This window comes from Eublepharis macularius, chromosome 4, assembly GCF_028583425.1.
Source record: "Eublepharis macularius isolate TG4126 chromosome 4, MPM_Emac_v1.0, whole genome shotgun sequence".
Classification (NCBI taxonomy): domain Eukaryota; kingdom Metazoa; phylum Chordata; class Lepidosauria; order Squamata; family Eublepharidae; genus Eublepharis; species Eublepharis macularius.
The window spans coordinates 28,904,212-28,927,127 of NC_072793.1; the positions used below are offsets into that span (position 1 = coordinate 28,904,212).

General features: G+C 42.9%; 1 long non-coding RNA gene across 1 annotated transcript in view; it reads right to left on the bottom strand.

Moving 5' to 3' along the window:
* Positions 1-15,653: 15,653 nt before the first annotated feature.
* LOC129328778 (uncharacterized) overlaps positions 15,654-22,916 on the bottom strand; it is an 83,950-nt gene continuing 76,687 nt past the window's right edge. Inside the window, exons 3-4 of the long non-coding RNA XR_008596891.1 lie at positions 20,356-20,499; positions 15,654-16,284 (exon numbers count right to left, since the gene is read on the bottom strand). This is a non-coding gene — a long non-coding RNA (uncharacterized LOC129328778). The remainder of the gene's footprint in view (positions 16,285-20,355; positions 20,500-22,916) is intronic.

A 22,916-nucleotide genomic window follows, 5' to 3' on the forward strand; every position in this document is an offset into this window, starting at 1 on the left:
GGGAGAAGAACGGAGGGGGGATTCTCTCTCTCTCTCTCTCTCTCTCTCTCTCTCTCTCTCTCTCTCTCTCTCTCTCTCTCAAAAAGCCACCCTAGATTGCCTGCCTCCTGTAATGCTCCCCCTGGTCCCCAAACTCCAAGAGGAAACCCCGAGCTGAGACTTTTTGCAAGGGACAGAGAATCCCTCCCATCACTCTTCCCCCAGCGGAGAATTGCATTGAGCGGCTGTTCTTTGTAAGACTACACTAGCCGGGGAACCTTGTGGGACCTGACACATGAAGAACACATATCTGCTGTCTTGTGTGGTTTGGTTCTCAGTTTCCACCTAGCACCAGCAGCCTCATTCCAGGGGAACATGACTCTTCCGCCAGCAGAAGACTCCTTGCATCAGGTGCTGGAGCCTTGCCCTGAAGGAAGACCTCTGAAATGAGTTGAGTAGATTTATAGGATCCAACCCCAAATCAAGGCTGGAATTGGTTCTGTGACTTTTATTATCCAATTACATTACATCAGGGAACTGTAACAAAACTACCTTAGCCAACTAACATTAATGTGTTTAGTAACAATGCCTGGAAGATAGGTTGTGAATTAAAGCTGTATACACACTGAAGTTTATCAACTTCTGTAGTTTTTCCAGACCCCTCCCCTGCTACTTTTCAAATAGTTATTATTTTTTAAAAAACTTTTTTTTAGCATAAAAGCATTAAAATCGATAAGAAAACGTATGATGGACTGTCTAATTTGTACTGAAATGAATTGTGTTATGGGGTTAGGATGTTATGGCCTACGGCTAAAATAAATATTAGATTGGTTGATGTGAAATGCTGTGATTTTGCAAAGGGGGCTTCAGAAAAGCATCCCTTCTAGGAAGAAAGGCTGAGAGAATGTGACTTACCCCTTCTACAGACAGTTTTTAATGGTGTGAATCTGCCACCCTATGCATGCCTGAATGTTTTGGTTCCATAAGAAAATACACTACTAAAACAAACAAACAAAAAACAGACTTGTAGCCCAATTCTGCCCTTTTCAGGTCTGAAAATTGTAGCCAGAAAAGCTGGAATGGATTGGGGTTTCATTTATTCTCCTCATTTGGTTTCTGTGTCCGGGGTCTGAGGCTCAGCCCCCAGACTTGTCAAGAGGAACAGGCAGGGGACGGCCAGGAGGCAGCTACTCAGCCGCCCCGACAGACCAGGCCCCAAACTTGCCACCAACAGAAGGAGGTAGAGAGACACCCAAGCCTCAGAGAGTCAAAAGGGGCAGGTGGAGGCCAGCCAGCCCCACCCTTCAGTGGGAGGCTAGGAGCCCAGGCAGAGAGAGTGAGGGTAACCAGGAGGGGACTAGCCCAAAGGGAGAAGGCACAGGAAACAGGGACAGCCAGCCAGCAGCAAGCCAGCCAGCAACCTTACCAGCAGTAGAGAAAAGACAGCACAGGGCCATGCCCCAACCTGCAGGCAGGCTAGAAGGGATCAGCCAGAACCAGGTGGGGCTGAGAGCAAAGCAGCCACAGGTAGGGCTGCCTGAGGCAATTAGCAGAAAAAGCCCAGCAGCCAGCAAAGGAGGCACAGGGGTGGCTGCCCAAGACAGCCAGCAAAGCAACCACAGGGGTGGCTGCCTAAGACAGCCAGGGCTGTGGCTAAGGGCGTGGCTGGCAGGTGGAGCCAGGAATGGGTGAAGGGATATAAGGGAAGTCCACCCACAGGGGGTGGTGGGTTGTGTAGGAGTGAGGAGGAGGTTAGTAGAGTTAGGTGAGAGAGACACGGAGAAGGAGCATGTGAAGGAGAGGGAGTATGACAGACCTGGGCCGTTTCCAGACGGCTTACCTTCTGCCGTCCATGCTGCAACGTCACGGCTCGTGCCGGAGAAAATGCAAAATATCATGTTTTCTCGCACGAGTTTTGCGCAAAATCACGCGAGAAAATGCAATATTTTGCATTTGCCACAGCATGAGTCGCGGCGTTGCAGCATGGAACAGCAGAAGGTAAGCCGTCTGGAAATGGCCCAGGAAGGGACCAGCCCAGGAGAGGCAGGCAGGGTGGAGGAATGGACTAGAGGGAGCGAGGGTAATGTATATTCCCCCTCCGGCCCAATGCCAGAATGGGGCCTGTAGGCCACTGCCCATAAGCCTTTGACAACTGGTAGGACAGCAGGAGCCAATAGGCCACAGCCTAATTGGGGCAAAGGTGCCACCCAAAGACCCACAACAGGTGCTAGTACATCTGGGGCAGCCACACCTGGACGTAGATCTGACATCTATCTTAAAAGAACTCATGTTCATATGTAGTATAGTGATGAAAAGTGGAGGAAAGCTTTTCCTATGAAAAATCTACTCTCCTTGACATAACATAACATAAAAAAGAAACATCAAACGCCAAAGCTCAAGTTTCTATTTGAGGTCATCAAAAGTTCAACAAATTAGATTATATATCGTTTCTCTTGCAGATGCTCAAACCTGACTGCAGTCATTTGGTGTGTGGTCAATATTATTGTGGGATTATCCCATAAAAAGTCTATATGTAGTCAGAGTAGAAAATTAATCCTTCAAGACAAGATAGGTAGATGTTGATTTATAGTAGAATGAAATAAGCAATTCCCAACATTTAGGATGTTTTAGTGTTAAAAGTACAATACGGATTGAATGAAGTCACTCTGTAAACATGCCCCAAAGCATGGAAGGAAGCCATTCACCTAGAACTGTTTCCAGTACTTTATTCCCTTCAGATCAATTTAGAATGCTGATGGATCGCAGACTGAAACTGGGATATATTTATGTTCCATTCCTCCTATTCTACCTGGTTCTTGGACACTGCTGAGTCACATTGTCAGAGAAATGAACAGGCTAAGTCCAAGTGAATGTTTTGGTGTCAGGCTGAAGACCAGTATGGACTGTGTCCAGGGCAAGGTGGAAAGTTGCCTAGTGTCAATTTTTACATGGCTCTAAAGGAAAAAATAGTCCCTGTGAAAGAAACAGAGGCAATGGCAACCATCTTTTATAAACAAACTAGCTTGATAGTCATGCTTTGCTACGGTGTTTTACTCTCCCGGACTGTTGCTCCCCATCGGATGCAGCCTTTGCTCTCCACCGACGGTTTTCTGCCTAAATAAAGGAACGAAGAAAGAAATTAACATATAAGAAGAATTAAGGACTTTGGTGATATGAATTAGGATTTGGTCACATTGGTTGATTGAAAAATGTGTTTGGGCGAGTACTTATTGTAGATATGTATATATATTGAATTGTTTATTGTACTCGCACCTTGCACTTTAAAAATCTAAAAATTTCATAAAAATATTGCATCATAGTGTATTAGATAGGTCTCCCAGGACTGTGGTCCTTCAGTGCTGTTAGGAGTAATAAGAGACTAGCTCCTGAGAACAAAAGATGAACCAATACAGCAAGAATCAGATCCCCCTTCAGTGTCAAATGTGCCCAATGTGTATGAGAGCTGCTCAGAGATGGCAACTCTCCCAGCTCTCCTTATGCCAATAGTGGTGGATCTAAGGAAGCCAGGCAGCTTCTCTACAAGCCCCCGGCAAGAGAACTCTATGAAGAAAGCTGATGATCTCCTTTTGAGTAGTAAGCGAGAACCTGTATGGCCTAGTACATGCTAATTAGTTACGAATATAGAGAGAGGTTTGGATAATGGATAACGGATACATATGGGTATGTAACATTTTTTGGTATGTGTTTTTTTAAAGTTGGTTTTGTAGTATAATAGCATAGTACCCAAGCTACACAGAGGTGTAGCTTGGGTACTATGTTGAAAAATCAGCAGTGGCTGAACATAGCCTAACTCAAACAGGACACAGTATCCTATAAAATACTTGACAACACTTCCAACTACTTTGTCAGACTGCACAGGGAAGCCATTGAAATTCATAAGCATAAGCACAATTTCAACAGGAAAGAAGAGACTTTAAGAATGAATAGAGCATGGTTTCCAGTCCTGAAAAACACCAGGCTAACAAAACACTCTATACCCGACAATAGCCTTGCAGAGAAGATTAGCACATCAAGCACCAATCCATATGCAAAAGAACCTCCTCAGGATACAGCGAAGCCTCCCTCCATTAGCATTCCACACCCTGGGAAACTCTTACAGGATGACTCAGCTCAACCCCACCCCTCCTGAATAGATATAAATGACCTGCCAACATCTTTTCCACACTGTGACACTGAGAGATCTCTGTCTTTTGGTGCTACACCTCTGAAGATGCCAGCCACAGCTGCTGCCGAAACGTCAGGAACTACAATGCCAAGACCACAGCTATACAGCCCGGAAAATCCACAACAACTACACAGAGGTAAAGCAGAGGTAAAGCGAAGCATGTAATCTCTATTCAGGAGTCTTATACGGCCTTTCTTCAACTGTCTGCAGTTTCGTTTATCTGATTTTTACCTCAGAACACAAGAGTTCCACAGCTGACCAGTCAGAGAGAGGGGGTGCAAGCAGGCAGGAGCCTGCCAGCCATACAGGAAAGCCAGGCCCCACAGGCTCCTGCTTGCTTGCACCCCCTCTCTCTGACTGTCAGCTGTGGAATTCTGTGTTCTGAGGTAAAAATCAGGTAAACGAAACTGCAGACTGTTGAAGAAAGGCCTATAAGATTCCTGAATAGAGATTACATGCTTCGATTTATTCAAACACCTTTGTGTAGCTTGGCAACCCTAGTGAACTTTTAGGAGAAGACTGGGAGGTGCATTTTACCTCAGGACACATTCAATGACTCTCAATAGCAACTGCATACTGTTTAGAATGTGTGTGTGTGGGGGGGGAGGACCAATCAGGCAGCATATGCAAATGACCTTGAAAGGCTGGTCCTATCAGGGAAGAGTGGCTGAGCTGGCAGTGGGCAGGGGCACAAGCAGGCAGCAGCCCAGCAGACACATAGGGAAGCTTTATCCCTTTGGGAAAACACATTTTACCCTTTTTTACCCACTTAGGGGGTGAATTTCTTAAAAATCCTCTCTTAGTTGGTGTTTACGTCATGAAAGGAATGTTCTCCCCAAATTTCATGTTTCTAGGTCCAGGGGTTTGGGCTGGGCATTGGTAAGTCAGTCAGGACACTTGTCTTTATATATAGAGATATTTAGAAATTACAAGAGAAGACCTTTGATTAACAGATTTTTCAACCCGCAGTTTAGCAGTGGGATTTAAACACATACCTTGATTTCTATTTTGTTAATCATATTTGAATGATAAATAAGCAGAGTTTGAAATGGAAGTCTCATTTTGTAAAGAGGCCTAGGGACTTCTATTGACCTAAATAAAAATCGGTTTCATTTTTATCATGAAAATAAGCTCTCCATATGAATTAAAAAACCCCTATCCTGCTACCTAAGTTGAAAGGTTATTGCTAACAGATTATACATGATCCAAGCTCTGCCAAATTTATCTCAGACTTAACCAGATATATGCATAGTTCTCACAAAAATGGTAAGACAGTACATAGAGGAAACTGTGCATCTCCTCTATACAGGGGAGGTCCAGTCTCATTATTGAGTGATTCCGCACACGTTGGATAATGCACTTCCAATCCTCTTTATAGATAATTTGGAACGGATTTTTGTGTGTGCAGAACACAAAATCCACCTCAAATGATTGATAAAGTGCATTGAAAGTGCATTATCCAACGTGTGCAGAATCAGCCATTGTTCACCAGAGTTTACAGCCATGCTTAATAGGAGGCTGGCTGCCTTTCAAGAGTGCCACAGTCTGACATGGTTGCTTGCTATTTTGTTGCCACTCCTTTTGGTTGTAATAACTTGTGCCATTATTATCATCAGATTAAAAGCACCTAAGAACAGCTAGTACAAATAAATGACATTTCTACAATACAATGACAATTTTTTGTTCTTGCTTTGCAATGAGTTTGAAGTGTGATGTCTTAAAAGTTCAAAAGATTACACTTCCTTGCTTGCGAAAAGGAGAGAGGCATTTCATGATGCGAGAATATTGTTAGGATGTCTAGGAATTGCACACATGGGACAAGGTCACTTTGATCTATAAGAAATTAATTTTATGTTTAAAAGATGCAGTGAAGCAATTTTTTGGCATCGTGGGTATTTTTCTCTCAACTTCTCCAGAGACTACACTGGAGCTAATTTTAGGCATTATGTAAACTAATGTTCTGTCATTCAGTTATTTAAGTTCCAACATCATTTACCTCCAGAATACTCTTATGAATTACCTTAAGCTCTTGCCCTAAAGGACTTTAAATTTCATATGTAAAATGAGAGTTTGTGACTGGAATTAAAGCCAACATTCCCATTAGTTGATTGCAATACTGTAAAAGAGTGAAATACCATGTACCTGTGGCCCATCATACAGCTTTTTAATATACTTATTCCTCATGTTTATATTTCACCTTCCTCAAGGATGACATATATGAGCCCCTCTCCCCATGTTATCCCCCAAAAAACCTTTGTGGTAGGTTAGGCTGAAGGAAAGTGATTGGCCCATGATCACACAGGTGAGATACGAACTGATACAGCCCTAGTCGAAGTACAACACTCTAGCCACAGGCTCTCAGTTTGGTGTTATCTGACATGTTATCTAAATAGTGGTATTTAGCAGACAACCACTAAGAGTGGAAAAACACAAGATGAATTTCATGTGAAAAGCACTTGATTGGTCCCGCAATCTTCCCTGGGAATGGTAGTCTTACCACCTCCCCTCTACAAGCAACTGGAGGAAAATGGAGCAAAGTGGATTTTCTTGCAAAGAACAGCTGCCCGGCTGAAGAGATTCAAAGACATTCTCCCAAAGAGAGACTGGAGAGATTCACTTTCAAAGATTCTCTTTCAAAAATCCAATCGGCTGGTTTTCCTTCAGGAGCTCACAGACAGGGCGGGGGGGGTGGGATGTAACAGGACCCTGCCAGGAGAAGAAGAATGGGAGGGATTGGGTATCCCCCCCATCCTGAACTCTCAAAAGGATTTTTGAAAGAGAGTGTGTGTGAGAGAGAGAAAGTCTCTTTTCACATCAAGCAGCTGGGGTTTTTTTACTACAATTCCCAGGGATCCTTGCAGTATTCGACACTCACCTGTGCGTCTCGTGTGTTTTGACCTTGAGTAGTACCAAGCTCCTTCCCAGTTATGATTCTCTAGACTCCCTTACTGCAGTATTCTAACACAGAGATGATATAAGGCCAAGTTCAGGAAGGGCCGTGCTGATAATCAACCAGTACGAAGGTGAGGAGGCCTGGTGGTTAACTATTCTCTGTGAGGAGTCTCCCTCCTGAAGGTGTGAAAGCAACTTCAGCTGCAAGACTAAAGGAACAAAGAGGCATGATGAATGGAAGGATGAGGCAGTTTCTAGAGCTGCTCTGGCCATTCTATGACAATATGGAGACCAGCAGAAGAAGTCTTGAAGGAGTTCTATGAAAATGTCTACATTTAACAGAATTGTGTTGCTGTTGGGGCTTGGGTGTTCTTTAGCTGCCAAGTTTTATATATGCAAGTATGAATCAATATTTAATCTACAAGAATAATGAGATGATTATTACTTGTCCAGGTGTTCCACCCCCACCCTAAACAAAACAGACTACTGGAGGCAGAAAAAGAAATATTTATTTATTTATTTATTTATTCAATTTATATACCGCCCATCCCCAGGGGCTCTGGGCGGTGAACAGTTAAAATTGATAAAAACAAAAACTAAAATCAATATACAAATAATAAAACAAATTAACAAGGTGCAGTGGTGGGGAGAACCTTCCCCACCCCAAAGGTGGGAGGCTGACATAGCACCGCCCCCTTCAATCACCAAACGCCTGGCGGAACAGCTCTGTCTTACAGGCCCGGCGGAACGATAATATGTCCCGCTGGGCCCGGGTTTCCATTGACAGAGCGTTCCACCAGGCTGGGGCCAGGACTGAAAAGGCCCTGGCCCTGGTTGAAGCGAGGCGGGCTTCCTTAGGGCCGGGGACCACAAGTAAATATTTATTCGCTGATCGGAGCGATCTCCGGGGAACGTACAGGGAGAGGCGGTCCCGAAGATATGCCGGTCCCAACCCACTCAGGGCTTTAAAGGTAAGAACCAACACTTACAAATAGAGATAAGAATAATGGATTCACTCCTTCTGCTTGTGGAACAGGCCCTTCTGCACTTGCTAAATTTCTGCCAATTCCCCTTTCCCTCTGCAGGAGCTCCATGCTGTTTCCTGAGGTCCGTTGACTCCCAGCACATACATTTCAGAGAGCTCAGCAGGCTGCTGTGGGAAGGGGAGGTGGAAGAGTTCTGCTCCATGAGCACAGATGCATTCATAGTGCTTAGGAAACATGATGCTTAGGACAATGTTTTAACCAATAGATACGTGGTTCCTTGCTATTAGCCTATACAAATATTTATTTTAATATTTATTAAAACATTTGTAGCCAGTGCGCTCAGCAATAGAACCTCCCAAGATGGTTTCCGCTTTTTAATTAAAATTAACAATGCCATCTTAAAAAATAATGAACAATCTGCAGCCAGAATTAAACAGCATGCATCACAAAATCTGGCCTTAAAATTATGGTAAGAAAATTCAGCAGCATCAAAACCAGAGGAAATTGGCCAAAGTCATTTTGGGAGATAGCAGTAACAAACAAACAAAAATCCCTCAGATGTGATCTTCAAGGAAATCTAGCCACACTGACTGGCCACTGGATGTCACTGGTTCTTTACAGAGATAGCACAGTCTGGGCTGTGTAGATCTATTGTGGAATAGAATTCTGAGCAATTAAGGCTCATTCTGCAGATGCGAAAAGACATATACATAAACAAGCAGGTGTTTTGAAGATTGCCCTTGTGGCCTCTTCACATACGCTGTCTCAGAAATATGAGAGCTGCTCTCACATGCTGTAATCCCAAAGTGCATGAACACGTGTGAATTAAGTGGGGCGTGGAGTCATCCCAGAATTACAACTGATCTCCAGACTACAGAGATCAGTTCCGCAGGAGGAAATGACCATTTTGGAAGGTGGACTTTGTGGTATACCATAGAGTCTATGAGAAACTGAAGTCCTAGGTGATATTACGTCCCAGCTAAGCTCCCTCCCCTTTCTATACTCAGCCCTCCCCAGGCACCACTCCCAAATATCAATAGATTTCCCAAGCTGGAGTTGGCTACCTTTTTAAAAACCTTCATTTATACTCTACCCTTCTCCTCAACAGGAATCTAAAGTGGTTTACATATCTCTCCTCTCTTCCACTTTATCTTCACAACAACCCTGTGAGGTATATTAGGCTGTGTGTGTGTGACTAGCAAGTCACCCAGTAAGTTTCCCTGGCAGAGCAGAAATTTGAACCTGGCTCTCCCAAATCCCAAATCTCCAAATCCTCTAACCACTGCACTGCACTGGCTCTCAAAGCTTTTTGTGGACGCTATGTAAAGGAGCAACCTTGTAGGTTTCTCCTATGTACTTGGCACCAAATTGGGAGGGTGCCAAGTACCTTGTACATTGTGGAAGCAGCTTCCACATTGTTAGGATTGCTGTGAAGACAACACTTGATGCAGGACTACAGATATATTCGGTTTCCCAAATCTTGAAGATGAGCATCCAGAAATGAACCTATATTTGCACACATGCAAGACGCCTTGTTATCATGGGTATTTTATAGGCAAGATGAACCACTAACCTTTATGAACATCTGCATTCTATTTCTGTATGCTCATGTGTGTCATTTGATAAGCCTCTTGCCTTCTCATTAACTTCAGCTGCTCTGTAGATCATGAGTGAGGAAGTTCCTCCCTGGGGTCAGGTTAAGAGAACTCTGAATGGAGTTTCTACAACACTCAGGAGTTACCAATATTACATTTACAGAGTGAAGTTCAAATTCTCTGTTTTTGAAACTTGGCCAGTGACATTGGTAAAGCAGAAATGAACTCTCTTGGTTAATCTTCACTGCAACCAACACAGCAAGCAAAGGATTTCTGTTAGATGAAAATTTGTGGAACGAGGAAGAGTATTATAGAAGTCTAATTTTTGTTGTAAAGGTAACTATTGTGGAAGAACACTTACCACAGTTTAGTCAGATGTAGGCGTCCTTTTCTCCAGGACTAATGTCAGGGGAAACCCATTCTTCCTGTTTGCAGAGGAAGGGGCTGTTCTCAGCACTGATAGTCACAAGGGCTAGGAGAAACAAGGGCCGCAACAGTAGGAAAAAAAGAGAAAAAAACAGATGCAAGAATATGTTGGGGTTCTTGTGATCAGGGCTTTTTTTCTGGGAAAAGAGGTGGTGGAACTCAGTGGTAGAACTCAGGACTGCACAATGACATCACTTTGGGTCAGCTGGAACAAGGGTGGACTTTTTAAAAGTTTAAATCGCCCTAGTCGAAAATGGTCACATGGCTGGTGACCCCGCCCCCTGATAGCCAGACAGAGGGGAGTTTAGATTGCTCTCAGAGGGCAATCTAAACTTCCCTCTGTCTGGAGATCAGGGGGCGGGGCCACCAGCCATGTGACTATTTTCAAGAGGTTCTGGAACTCCATTTCACCGCATTCCAGCTGAAAAAAAGCCCTGCTTGTGATCCCTACGCGTTTCGCTTTAAGGCTTTGTCAGGGGATCGGTTATAAGACATAAAAACATAATTTATCAGATTAGAAGAACAACATTATAAAATTAGAAACATTCAAATATAGTACATAAATACATTAAAAATTCCTTCATAACAAACGATTGGATGTTGTGAAGGAATTTTTAAGATAAACTTGTAACATGCTCGGATAGGTATTTATGTATCATATTTGAATGTTGCTAATTTTATAATGTTGTTCTTCTAATCTGATAAATTATGTTTTTTCATGTCTTATATAACCGATCCCCTGACAAAGCCTTAAAACAAAATGCGTAGCGATCACAATAACCGCAGTAAATTCTTGTACCTTGCTCCTTTTTTTTTCTTTTCAGTCACAAGGACCAGCCAGTCAAAAAGTCACCTTGTTGGATTAGTCTACAAAGTTCAACTTTAAAAAACAAAACATCAAACAAATGTTTATTCAGATAAACATGTGAGGTGGTTGAAAGAATTTTTTTAAAAAGGTTGACAGCATGAAGCATTGGTGGGGAGAAATCAAAGAGAAAATCATTACTGTATGTGTTATCATTACAGTATGCATGTGACAGTATGCATGTTATTTGATTAACAAATTGGAAAGAGGCTGTGCAGGGATCATGACGGTGTAGGGTTGCCAGCCTCTAGGTAGTAGCTGGAGATCCCCCGGAATTACAAGTGGTCTCCAGGCCACAGAGATCAGTTCACCTGGAGAAAATGGCTACTTTGGGGGTGGACTCTATGGAATTATGCCATGCCAAGGTCCTTTCCCTCCCCAAACCCCTCTTTCTCCAGGTTTCTCCAGGTTTCACCCCCTAGATCTCCAGGAATTTCCCAACTTGGAGCTGGCAACCCTATGATGGTGTGCAATGTCTCTCATTTATTGATATATTTGTGGGTACCCAAATAGAGAGTTGAAGTACACCAGAGGTTCATCCCGATATGGTGAGGCTGAATAATTCTTAGCAAAGAACTTTTGCTATATGTAATTAACTGGCAGTTTAAAAGGAGGATGCAGTCACAGTGGCTTTCACAAATTTGGCCATGGAACACAAATCTGGCCTTGGAACACAAGATTCTTTGTACTCAGCAAAATTGTAGAACGATTATGTTTGAAAGACATCTTCTGAAAGTAATTGCAAATTATGTAAAGAACATTGTAGCCTGGTTGTGAACCGCAAGTTAGGCATTAACAGTTGACATTTCACACATTAGATTCTCTTTCACCATAAGAGGTTAGAGTAGAAATGGTGTTTGTTTTTCTTCCACTCTGGGTATTATTGTCATGAAGCAGAGGAAAAGACTCTCCTAAAAAAAAATTGACTTACAACGTGATCTTTGGGGTGAAATGGTGAAATCAGTAGAACATGTGTGTGTGCTCATATGTTGAATGGATGTGTGCACATATGTGCCAGCTATCATGCCACCAAAGTGCTACCTGTATGAGTATGGTTCAACATGTTTTGAGAAGAAAACTCTTCCTTGGAGGCAACTGAATCTGGAAGGAACTGCTTGAAACAGTCTTATGCGACATTTGCTCAAATAATTTGTAAGACAACCCTAGAGGGGATTTCTTGCTGCTGAGTTTAAAAGCTGGAAGCTCTTCACAAGCACAAAGGCTCCTCAGTTGTTCAACATGATGTTCCCTCCAGATTGTCGTCTGAATTATTTTAGCAAATACAGCCATTGATGGCTTCAAGCAGTTTCTTCCAGGAAAAACAATTTTAGCTGCCCCTGTGGAAGAAACCTGTTCCTTCAACCAACTGCTTTTTTGATTCCTGTGCACATTTTGAGAATTCTGCTCTTTTCTGAGAGCTGGTGTAGCATGGTTTGTCCCTTGCCAAATACACATGATAGCATCCTCATACCCTCCACAGGTATCCGTTGCCATTTTAAAGTGATTTAAAATGGTGGTAGGGCTTATAGCGTGGCAGGCTGAGGTACTCTTGTCCCCCTCCACACACACACACTTTTCAGCTACGGGAGAGGGGCATTTTAACACTTGAAAAGGTGCTGGGGGCGGGGCGGAAACAAAAGTGCCTCAGCTCACTATGTTGTGGGCCTGATGGCCTTTTTGGCATTTTAAAATCACTTTTATTGGCAGCAATATTGGCAGCAATTGGCAGTGTCTGAGGTGGACACAAGGATGCCATCGCTTCTAGCTTGGCTCTAAGAGAATGAGCTGTAACCAAAGAAGGCGCCGGTCTGGTCTTCATCTGCTGTAAGCTTATTAGGTGTCACTAAGAAAGCCACTCTTTTTCAGCCTCAATCTCCCAGCCACGGAACATCGCGCCGAGCTCCCAGAACAACAGTATCGTTCTCGCGCAAAATCGCGCCAGGAAGATGCTGTCGTTCCAGCAGCTCGGCGTGATGTTCTGTGGCCGCTAAGCAGTGTGGAAACGGCCTATATCCAAGGCAGTCAAAACCTTCCTGGAATGACTCCGTCCTGACTCTTAACGTTGTAAATTAGTTGTTGGGAATATAAAGGAGCCTACCTGCTTTTCTGAAAAGAAGTTTCTTCCCATTCAACTAGTGAAATGTCATTTTTCTCAGCCTGTCTTAGCCCTGGGGCCAATCGGGTAAATTGCCTTGGCCATTCACAACAGTATTTCTTGGAGGGGAGGAAAATTTTAAAAATTGCAACCATCCATTATGTTTTTCCTTTTGTGCTGTGTGTGTGTGCTGCATGTAGGTTGCATTCACTGCTCCTTGTGTTTTGAGAGAGATACCTTGTTTGGACCCCGGCCAGACAGATCCTGCCTGGACAGTGCTTGTCAACACTGCAACACGATCAGAGTGGGTGGCGGATGGGCGCCTCACTAGACAGACACTCTCAATGAACTGCTTTCACTTGGTCACTAACTTTGATTTAAAAAAATGCCTCTCCTAAAAACCAGCGGCCATTTTTGCACCTTTCCCTATTATACAGAGAACATGGATGGGGGAAACTTGTTGAAGGGGCTGTAAAATAGGACCCCTCTGTCCAATTTACTTGAAACTGGGGGATTCTTTAGACAAGAGGGTGGACTAGGTTCCCTGATGTTTTGGTACCATTTGGTGAAAAAGTCAGCTCAGGAGAAACTGCCATTTCCCCCGTGGAAAACAATGGGCAGACATCCAATTAGATCATAATGCAAATGGACTATATACTCTGTTGGTTTTTACGTCGGATGGCAGGAGTGCCGAACTGTGTTGCTGGACCTGTGCTTAGAACAGTATTTGCACAATGCTCCTTGGAGGCCAAGGCTTGGCTTGCTGCCTTCAAATTGAGAATGAGGGCCTACTATTTGGCACCTAATGCCCAAGGAGGTCTCTTATACTTGCTAAAGGAAGACAGCCATAGAAGCATATGGGGAAGATATATAGATAATGAACATACTGCTTGGCAGGGCTTTTTCTCTGGGCAAAGAGGTGGTGGAACTCAGTGGGTTGCCCTTGGAGAAAATGGTCACATGGCTGGTGGCCCCGCCCCCTGATCTCCAGACAGAGGGGAGTTTATATTGCCCTCCGCACCGCAGCATGGAGGGCAATCTAAACTCCCCTCTGTCTGGAGATCAGGGGGCGGGGCCACCAGCCATGTGACCATTTTCAAGAGGTTCTGGAACTCCGTTCCACCGCATTCCAGCTGAAAAAAAGCCCTGCTGCTTGGTCTTTCACCACCAATGCTCAGGATGGAATATAAACTCCAGTGAAGCGATGAAACTGATTAGGTCAAGGGTGTTCAATCTAGACTGGGCCAGTACTCTAGCTCGCGCGAGACGAGTATATTCCACCCTTGCACTGGGATCCTTCCTCTTATGACTCTTCCTGGGTACGTAAGTTCTCTTACGTTCCCTAATCACAGGCATGCTTTATGTGTTGGAGAGGTATATTATTTTTCTGATTTAGCACATGAGCTGCACACAGTTTTCAAGGGTCTCCAAACCCTCTTGAGCAACTTATCAGGTAGGGTGAGGGAAGGGGTGAAGAAGATGACGGGAGGAGGCAGGAAAAAAATTTTATGCAGGCAGAGCAGAGCTTGCAGTCCTTTGTGTCCAATTTCAAAGCCATGGAACTTAAGCTAGTTAAACTTGTGAGTAGCTTTTTCCACTGGTTTCAGTGGAGTTTAGATACACTTTTAACTTTAGGCAGAGAGGGGCAATGACTTTTTAAAAGAACAGCTTTTCTTTTCAGTTGTGATCTTTCTGGTGCCTTGGAGACGAGAGATTCAAATATCTCAGGAAGAAAATCTTTCAAGCCAAAGTATGGAGTTCTTAAACAATATGGACTTACTATAGATTCACTTCGTGTTTAACTTTTCCTATCCCTGTTAACGGAACTGCTTTTTCCATGTGTTTCAGAGATGTTGGAGGTACTGGGGTGGCTGTAGGGAATACATTTTTTTTTACCTTATAAGCTGTGGTCTTCATGACAATCAAGAGAACATTGGCATGTGTATTGATGTTGGTTGCAGTCTTGACCTTAAGAAAGGAAAATGCAGCGAGCCGGGCTATTTATAGCAGATCTAATCACTTTCAGAGATACCAGGCATTGGGTTCTTGTTCTTTTTTTCCCCTTTCCCTTTTTTCAAAAGGCGTACATGGAAATACACACACACACTCCTTACCATTTTACAGTATGTTTGCCAGCTGCAATATATAGGTTTTGGCAGTGATTTTAACTGCAAGATTCTGTAAGAGGAGGAAAGTGAACACAACATGGTATTTATAGGCTGTAGTAAGATTAAGGGCAACGTGTGTGGGTGGGAGAAAGTAACAATATGGTTGGTGTGGTTTGGTTTTAAACTTTTAAAAAGTCCTCCTTATATAACAAAAAGCGGATGAAGGAGTTCGCTGTGTGAACTCTACTAGCCTTTTTTGTTTTTTTTAAAAAATCTACGATATTTTCCATCAAATTCCTCCAGGCTACATCGCTGTACTGCACAAGTATGGATTGGAGGAAGGCTGCCAGGATTCTCGCAGTGATCCTTACAGTGTTGGTTTTGTTCACTTATGTTTGTACAAGCATGGTGACTTCTTGCACAACTGGTAAATACTACGAAATTGAAAGTGAAGGAAGAGAAAAGCAGACGCAGGAGAGCAAGCATGGTCTATCAAATTATATTGCATTTGAGAAGATACATTGCATTTGAGACATAAATTATATTGCATTTGAGACCTGGATTCAGACCCTTGCTTAGCCATATAGTAAAGAGTCCAGTAGTACCTTTAAGACTAACCAACTTTATTGTAGCAAAAGCTTTCGAGAGCCACAGCTCTCTTCGTCAGATGCATCCTCTGCATCTAACTCCTCTGGATCTTGCTTAGCCATGAAATCATTGTCTCTCATTGTGACCTACTTTGCAGGATTGTTGCGAGGATAAAAATTGGAAAAACCCAAAGAATGCCAGCATATTCCTGGGATGAAGGGCAAGCTTTAACTGTAACTTAAATAATATTCTTAAAGTAGGAATCCCATAATTACATTGCAGTTATTTTGTGTGGGTGTTGCCAGAGGTATTTCCAGCAGGATGGGAAGGTTGGGAACGTTTCTTTGCTAGCTGGTTGAAATTGGGGCTGAGCTTGTGTTCCTCTTCTGTTGCAGGTATTTTGCCTAATTGTGGCAAAAAAATCCTCATGGCCTGTTGCCTGTGGCCCTCAGCATACCAGGCCAGCAGATCCAGGACTAGCCCAAGTCATGTTGTATTGTATCTTTTGTTCTCTGTTTAGTTAAATAGGCATTTTCGTATTTTGTAAGCCACTTGGCATCTCCGCTGGGGAAAAAAGAGATAAAAATCCTTAAATGTTCATACAGTATGCAGGACCTTCAGTGATATCCATCCATGCAGTATTTCTTTAGGCAGAACCAGATCAGTGTTGGACACTGATTGGAATGGGACTGGTCCTTAGATTTCGTCCAATGCACATCCACCACTTGCCCTTCCAGTTTCAGCTTATCTGAGTCATTTCCTAGACAGTCTGCACTTCACATAGTTCCAAGATTGTACCCTTCTGGGCTGACCTGGAAACAAACAGGCCAGATGCAACTGGGACAGGATAATGGCATGGTGGACTACGGTGTGCAGTCAAGCTGGAAGGGATGCATTAAAATTACTCTCTTGCAGATGGAGTACCAGAGATGTTGGGGCTGTAGAGTTAGGGAGCAAGGGTAAAAATTTACACTTTTAGTAATAAGTCATGCTAATAACTGCAAGGGGATCGACCAATTGCATTTGTCTTTATTTTGAACATACTCATTCATGCCTAAAATAAATCCTCCTTATACGACAAGATATCTATGTTGTTTCCCTTGTGTCATATCAGAACCCCAGGGGCCCACTGACGGTATGACCTTCACAATAAATATGAAGAAACCTAGACATACTCAGGGCACAGAACCTGGGAAAGCCACTACCATTTTAATGCCTAACGGGAGATTTAAAAAGGTGCAAGGGCCTGATCTGGATCATACCGGCAGTGCAGTAGAACCAGTCACTCTTGTTTCACCCCCATACCTTTTCAAGTGTTGATTCCGCCCACCCCCCTCACACCACCATTCCAGCACTTGAAAAGGTGTGGAGGGAGTGGACAAGAATGCCTGGCTCTGCCACACTGCAGGTCCATTCTTGACTGGGCTCTTGCAGCTTTTAAAAATTTCCTCTGTTGGGCACCAAGATGGCAGTGGTTTCCCTAGGTCCAACCTAGGGATGCCATCGTATATATCTCTGCCTCGGTGGTTGTTCTCAAATCTCTTCATCGGTTGACACAGGTTGGACACTTGTCAGCTTCCCTTAAGTTTTGATGGGAAATGTAGGCATCCTGGTCTTGCAGCTGTAATGGAGAGCCAAGCTGTAAAACCAGGACACCTACATTTCCCATCAAAACTTGAGGGAAGTTGACAAGTGCCCAACCTGTGTCAGGTGTCACTAGTAGCTTGGCTCTCAGTTAATACATTCCCTAGTTGTGGAGAGAGAGGGTGTCATGTTTCCAACTCCATTGAACATCCATGTATATGTCCAATTGATTTATTTTTCAAGTAAATATGTACATGCCTTTCTTCTGTCATAGTCGAGACCTAATATGGATGATAACCATAAGAACATCTATATAATAAATTTATTTTTAAAATAATAAAGAACTACTATAAAACATTTACAGATAAACCAGCACCCACCCATATCACCCATTTTTGATGGAAGGACATCATAGCTGCCCGTGTTAAATCCTCCGGGGGTGGGGAGAACCCGACCCCAGACAGATCATATCCTAGTTAAGTAAGCAAGATTCCACTGAAAGGCTTTATCCAATCCCATGCTCACACAGGACCAGATTACACTGTTGATTTTTCAGATAAAATACGAGAATTGACTGTACAATTTATCTCAGCATGTTTTTACATGTGAAGGCCCATATTTCGAGACATGTAGGTAGCGCGGTGTAGTGGTTAGAGTGTCAGACTGGGATCTGCTGGGTGACCTTGGGCCGGTCATACACACTCAGCCTAATTTGCCTCACAGAGTGGTTATGGGGAAGAAAGGGAGGAAAGGAGAATGACATAAATTGCTTTGGGTCCCCACTGGTGACAAAGGTAGGGCAAAAATGAAATAAATAAACATTATGGAGTGAATTCCAAAACGCAGCACCAGTATAACAGCTGGTATACCCATTCCTGGAGTTCATACATTTATTCCTGGAGTTCATATTCATTTATCACATTTATGTTACGCTTCCTCCCAGGAGCTTCGGACAGGTTAAACAGATGGCGTGATCCTAGATCTGGTTCAAGGGGGAGGTTCTTGCATCAAAATGAGGACCATGGTGCCTAATTTTATGGGCTGTTGCTGAATGTTGCTGCATCTGGAATAAGGGGGAAGAACATAGTCCAAATGGTCTTCAACAAACCTTCATAGGACCTTACTGTTAAAATATATGGAGCGTCCACCATTAATCATAAGATGATAGTTGTGATGATGGAGAATGCTCTCAAGTCATAGCTGATTTATGGCAGGCTTTTAATGGCAAGAGACTAACAGGTGGTTTGCCATTGCCTGCCTCTGCAACCCTGGTCTTCATTGGAGATCTCCCGTCCAATTACTAACCAAGGCTGACCCTGATAAGCTTCCAAGATCAGACGAGATTGGGCTTGCGTGGGCTATCCAAGTCAGGGCAAGCTGATAGTTAAACATGCTAAAAATACTGAAGCGGATTATGAGAACTCTCATGGGAAGGGGCTGTGGCTCAGTGGTAATACAGCATCTGATCTGCATACAGAAGTTCCCAGGTTCCACCTCAGGCATCTCCAGTTAAAAGGATCAAGTTGCAGAAGCAACACCTTCACTTGAGGCCCTGGAGAGCCGCCAATCAAAGTAGGCAATACTGACGTTGATAGACCAATCGTCTGATTTAATATAAAGGAGTTTAGTGTGTACATGCTCAGACCAGGGCTTACATTTTCTGTGACTTACAGATTGTTTGAAGTCTTATCACATGTATTCCTTCCCTTCTTTCCCCTCTTCTTTCCCATGGGTCAACTGCCAACACATACAGCACAATATTCATGAGAAGTTGTGACTGATCTGATTTATGGAGGTATAAAACTCTGCCACAGGATTATACTTTACTGAATGTTATATGCAGATTTAAATAGAATGCAGATTTAATTTCTTTTTATGGCCATGGGACACACACTGAATTCCTTGAGTGGAGGATTTATGAGACTCGTTTCAGGAGTGTGAAGGTTTTTTTTATTATTATTAAATCCTTCTAAAAGCAAGTGCTGGCTTTTATTTCTGGGAAAAGGAGAAGGGTGACATAAAAACAAAATAGCTAAAATCTGGATGCCTGGCAAAGCAAGCAGTCCTCCTATCCATGCATAGATATATCAATTTATATACCGCCCTTCAGGACAACTCAATGTTCACTCAGAGTGGTTTACAAAGTATGTTGTTATTATCTCCACAACAATCGCCCTGTGAGGTGGGTGGGGCTGAGAGAGCTCTGAGAGAGCTGTGACTGACCTAAGGTCATCCAGCTGGCTACAAGTGGAGGAGTCGGGAATCAAACCCGGTTCTCCAGGTTAGAGTACCGCTGCTCCGAATGGAAATCCATATGAAGTCCTGTGACTTTTAGAGATCAGTCCTAAACATCTCCTAAGAAGCAAGCCCCTTGTTAAATCAATAGGTTTTATTCCCAGGAACATGTTCTTAGGATGGTAGCCCAAGTCTCTAAAATTTTTGTTAAAATACAGTAGGGTGTGATGGTAAAATGATGATGATAAAGGATTTTTATAAAGAAAAATAAACTGACATTTATTTTGTATACCCCTAAATTATAAGGCTATCATAGCAGGTGGGGTTGCAAACACTGTTGTTACCCAACCTCTACTTATATTGTTCCTGAAAAGAAATTATTTTTTTCCATCAGAGCCTAGGAAAGTATTCTTTGTTGAGTTAAAAAAAAAAACCCAAACCATTATTCACCAGAACATCTGTATGATAGATCCAAAATGACTACCTCCTCCATTTTTTTCCTGAACCAAAATAATAAGATGTGTTTTATTCAATTGCCTGCAGTTTGGTCCCACCAGCCTGTTTTAAATTTTAAAACGCGTTCCTTGTATAAAACTCTTTGGAAAATAGAAACAGCATTAATGCAAAATATTTTGTTAGGAAAATGTTCTGGCCGCCCAGCTCTTAAATGTTATTGCACAGCGGAAAGGCCGTGATTTGAACATGGCGATCAAAAAGGCTGTAGTAAAAATTATAATTGTACACAATTATGTGCCTTGTACTTTGACAATAGCATGACTGACATTCTTTTAGTTACGCCTGCTTCCAAATTAATACCTTTTACGTTTTGCATCTCTCTAATGTAACTCTGATGTGTTGCTGGGGAACACCTTCCTGTCGCCGCCATTCATGTTGCCGGGTTACTCTTCCATTACCAGTGACATCGGTAACCACGCTTCTTGGATCATATCAGGAAGCTGCCTGTAGCAAAAAAAAAAAAAAAAGTCTTGTTGACAGGGCTCATTTTGAGGGGGAACGCGCGGGAGCGCAGTTCTGGTAGTTCTCCAAAGAGGTCACATGTCAGGTGGCCCTGTCCACCTGATTTTTATCCATTTGGGGCCCGTTTTGGCCTGGATTGGGTCCAAAATGGCCAGGATTAGGCCTACAACAGCCAGGATTGGTCCCCAAATGGCCATGATTGGGCCTCTTACGGGTGGTGGATCACTCTCCCGCTCAGCAGTGGCCCAATTCTGACCATTTTGGGCCCCTTTTCAGCCATTTTCAGGTCCTTTTTGCCATTTTGGGCCCAATTTTGGCCCTGAATGGCCAGGATTGGGTCCAAAACAGCCAGGATTGGTGAGGCCAGGGTGTGTGGCATATGCAATTCATTTATGCTAATGACACACTTCCAGTGATGTCAAGGGGCATGGCATATGCCAATGAGTTATGCTAATGAGTTATGCTAATGAGTTCCTGCAGCTCTTTTTCTACGAAATGACCCCTGCTTGTTGACCAGAATACTTTTCCTTGCAGAAACTTAATCAGCAATGTAGAATGCAGTTCCCTAGTGTTCAGCAGAGACCTTGAGGTGTTTCCTTGGCAACAAACAATGAATTAGTCAGCATTTTTATTGAAGACAAACGACTTGGAAGAGGTAATATTATGGTATAATATTTCTGGTACTGAACCAGTTCTGGATGTCTGTGGAATCCAGCAAAGAGAATTCTTAATTCAACTGTCCTTAGATTCTTCCTCCAATGCTCTTTCAGCTTGACACTGCTTGATTAATTCAGCCTTATTCATCAAGATGTTCTGGGCTGTTTTTAATACTCTGCCCCTACATTAGGTGATCCCAAAACAAAAGAAACCCTTTGGTTAGAGTTGTGTGCTGAAATGGAAAAAGAAAGAAACAAAACTTCTTTCCTCTTGAATGTCCAAATTGGGAGGGAGGAGTATATACTCAGTGGAGTTTGTTCTACCCTATTGCTACCACCACCAGCATGAGAAAATGGGATCCATACACACTCCTGAAAAATGCCAGAGTGGTTCAGGGACCAAGTTATCAGACTTCAGTTTGTAGACTTTTTCTTTTTCATCCAACCCCACCCAACAAGAACCACAGCTTTTTCTAATACTGCCACAGTGGTCAGAAGGAAGCTACTGCTGAAGTCCTATAGAACTTAATTTCCCTCTCATATCTCCAAACATGGCCCCTACAATTCTATATTTCTCTCACCCCACTTCACTGTAAGCAAAGGGCAAATGCTTGGGAGTTGAGCATATCTTGGCAATTGTATATCCAAAAACGGAGTTCTTCCTTTCACCTAATTGTCTTTATTAGGATGAGGTGATTAGGGAGATGCAGACAGACCAAAAAAACAGAGACCAAATGAAAAAAAAGATATAACTTTTACTTAGCAAATAAAAGTTACTGATTACTACAGAAAAAAAATCACTACGTTCAGCAAAGTAAGAACCCGAATTATGAACCGTTTCTCCCCAAACTTTAAACTTACACCAAAACATGGAAATGAAGTACCTACCAAAAATGTGGATTCTGGTTTTTGGTGAGACATGCCAACGGTGGGAGGAACTTCTCTTGACTTCTCATGGTATCTAGATGGCTTCCATTCAGCAGCCTCTATTGCCATCTTTTCTTCCCCCCACCCATTTTCACGTTCCTCTTTGACAAGACAGATTCCTCTACCATTTAGTCCTACTCAAACCCCACCCAACTAATTACTAGTATTTTCCAGAGGATCCCAGTAATTTCTGTTACGAAAAGTTTCTGATGTCTTTTACTGCGGATGCAACATTCAGCTATTGTTCTAAGAGAGCGATCCTTATTATTATTATTATTATTATTATTATTATTATTATTATATCTCACCTTATTATTATTATTATATCTCACCTTATTATTATTATTATTATTATTATTATTAATAATAATAATAATAATAATAATAATAATAATAATAATAATAATAATAATATCTCGCCTTCCCTGCAAGTGGGCTCAGGGCGGGTTACAACAGAAGATAAAATATACAAGATAAAATCACAATAAATTAACACAGCTTTCTAATAAAACACCTACTCACTGTATAAAAACCATATAACATCTGACGGAGGTGGATGTGTGGCTTAACCATGCATGGTCGCTCATATATGGGGGGTAGATCATCAATACCCCCTACAGACATAGAGGAGACCGGGAGAGAGGCTCATTTGGTGGAAACCCTGATGGCCTCAACCATACGCCTGGTGGAACATCTCTGTCTTACAAGCCTGCCTGAAGGAGACAAGATCTTGGCGGGCCCGGGTATCCTTAGACAGAGAGTTCCACCAGGTCAGGGTCAGGACTGAAAAGGCCCTGGCCCTAGTTGAGGCCAACT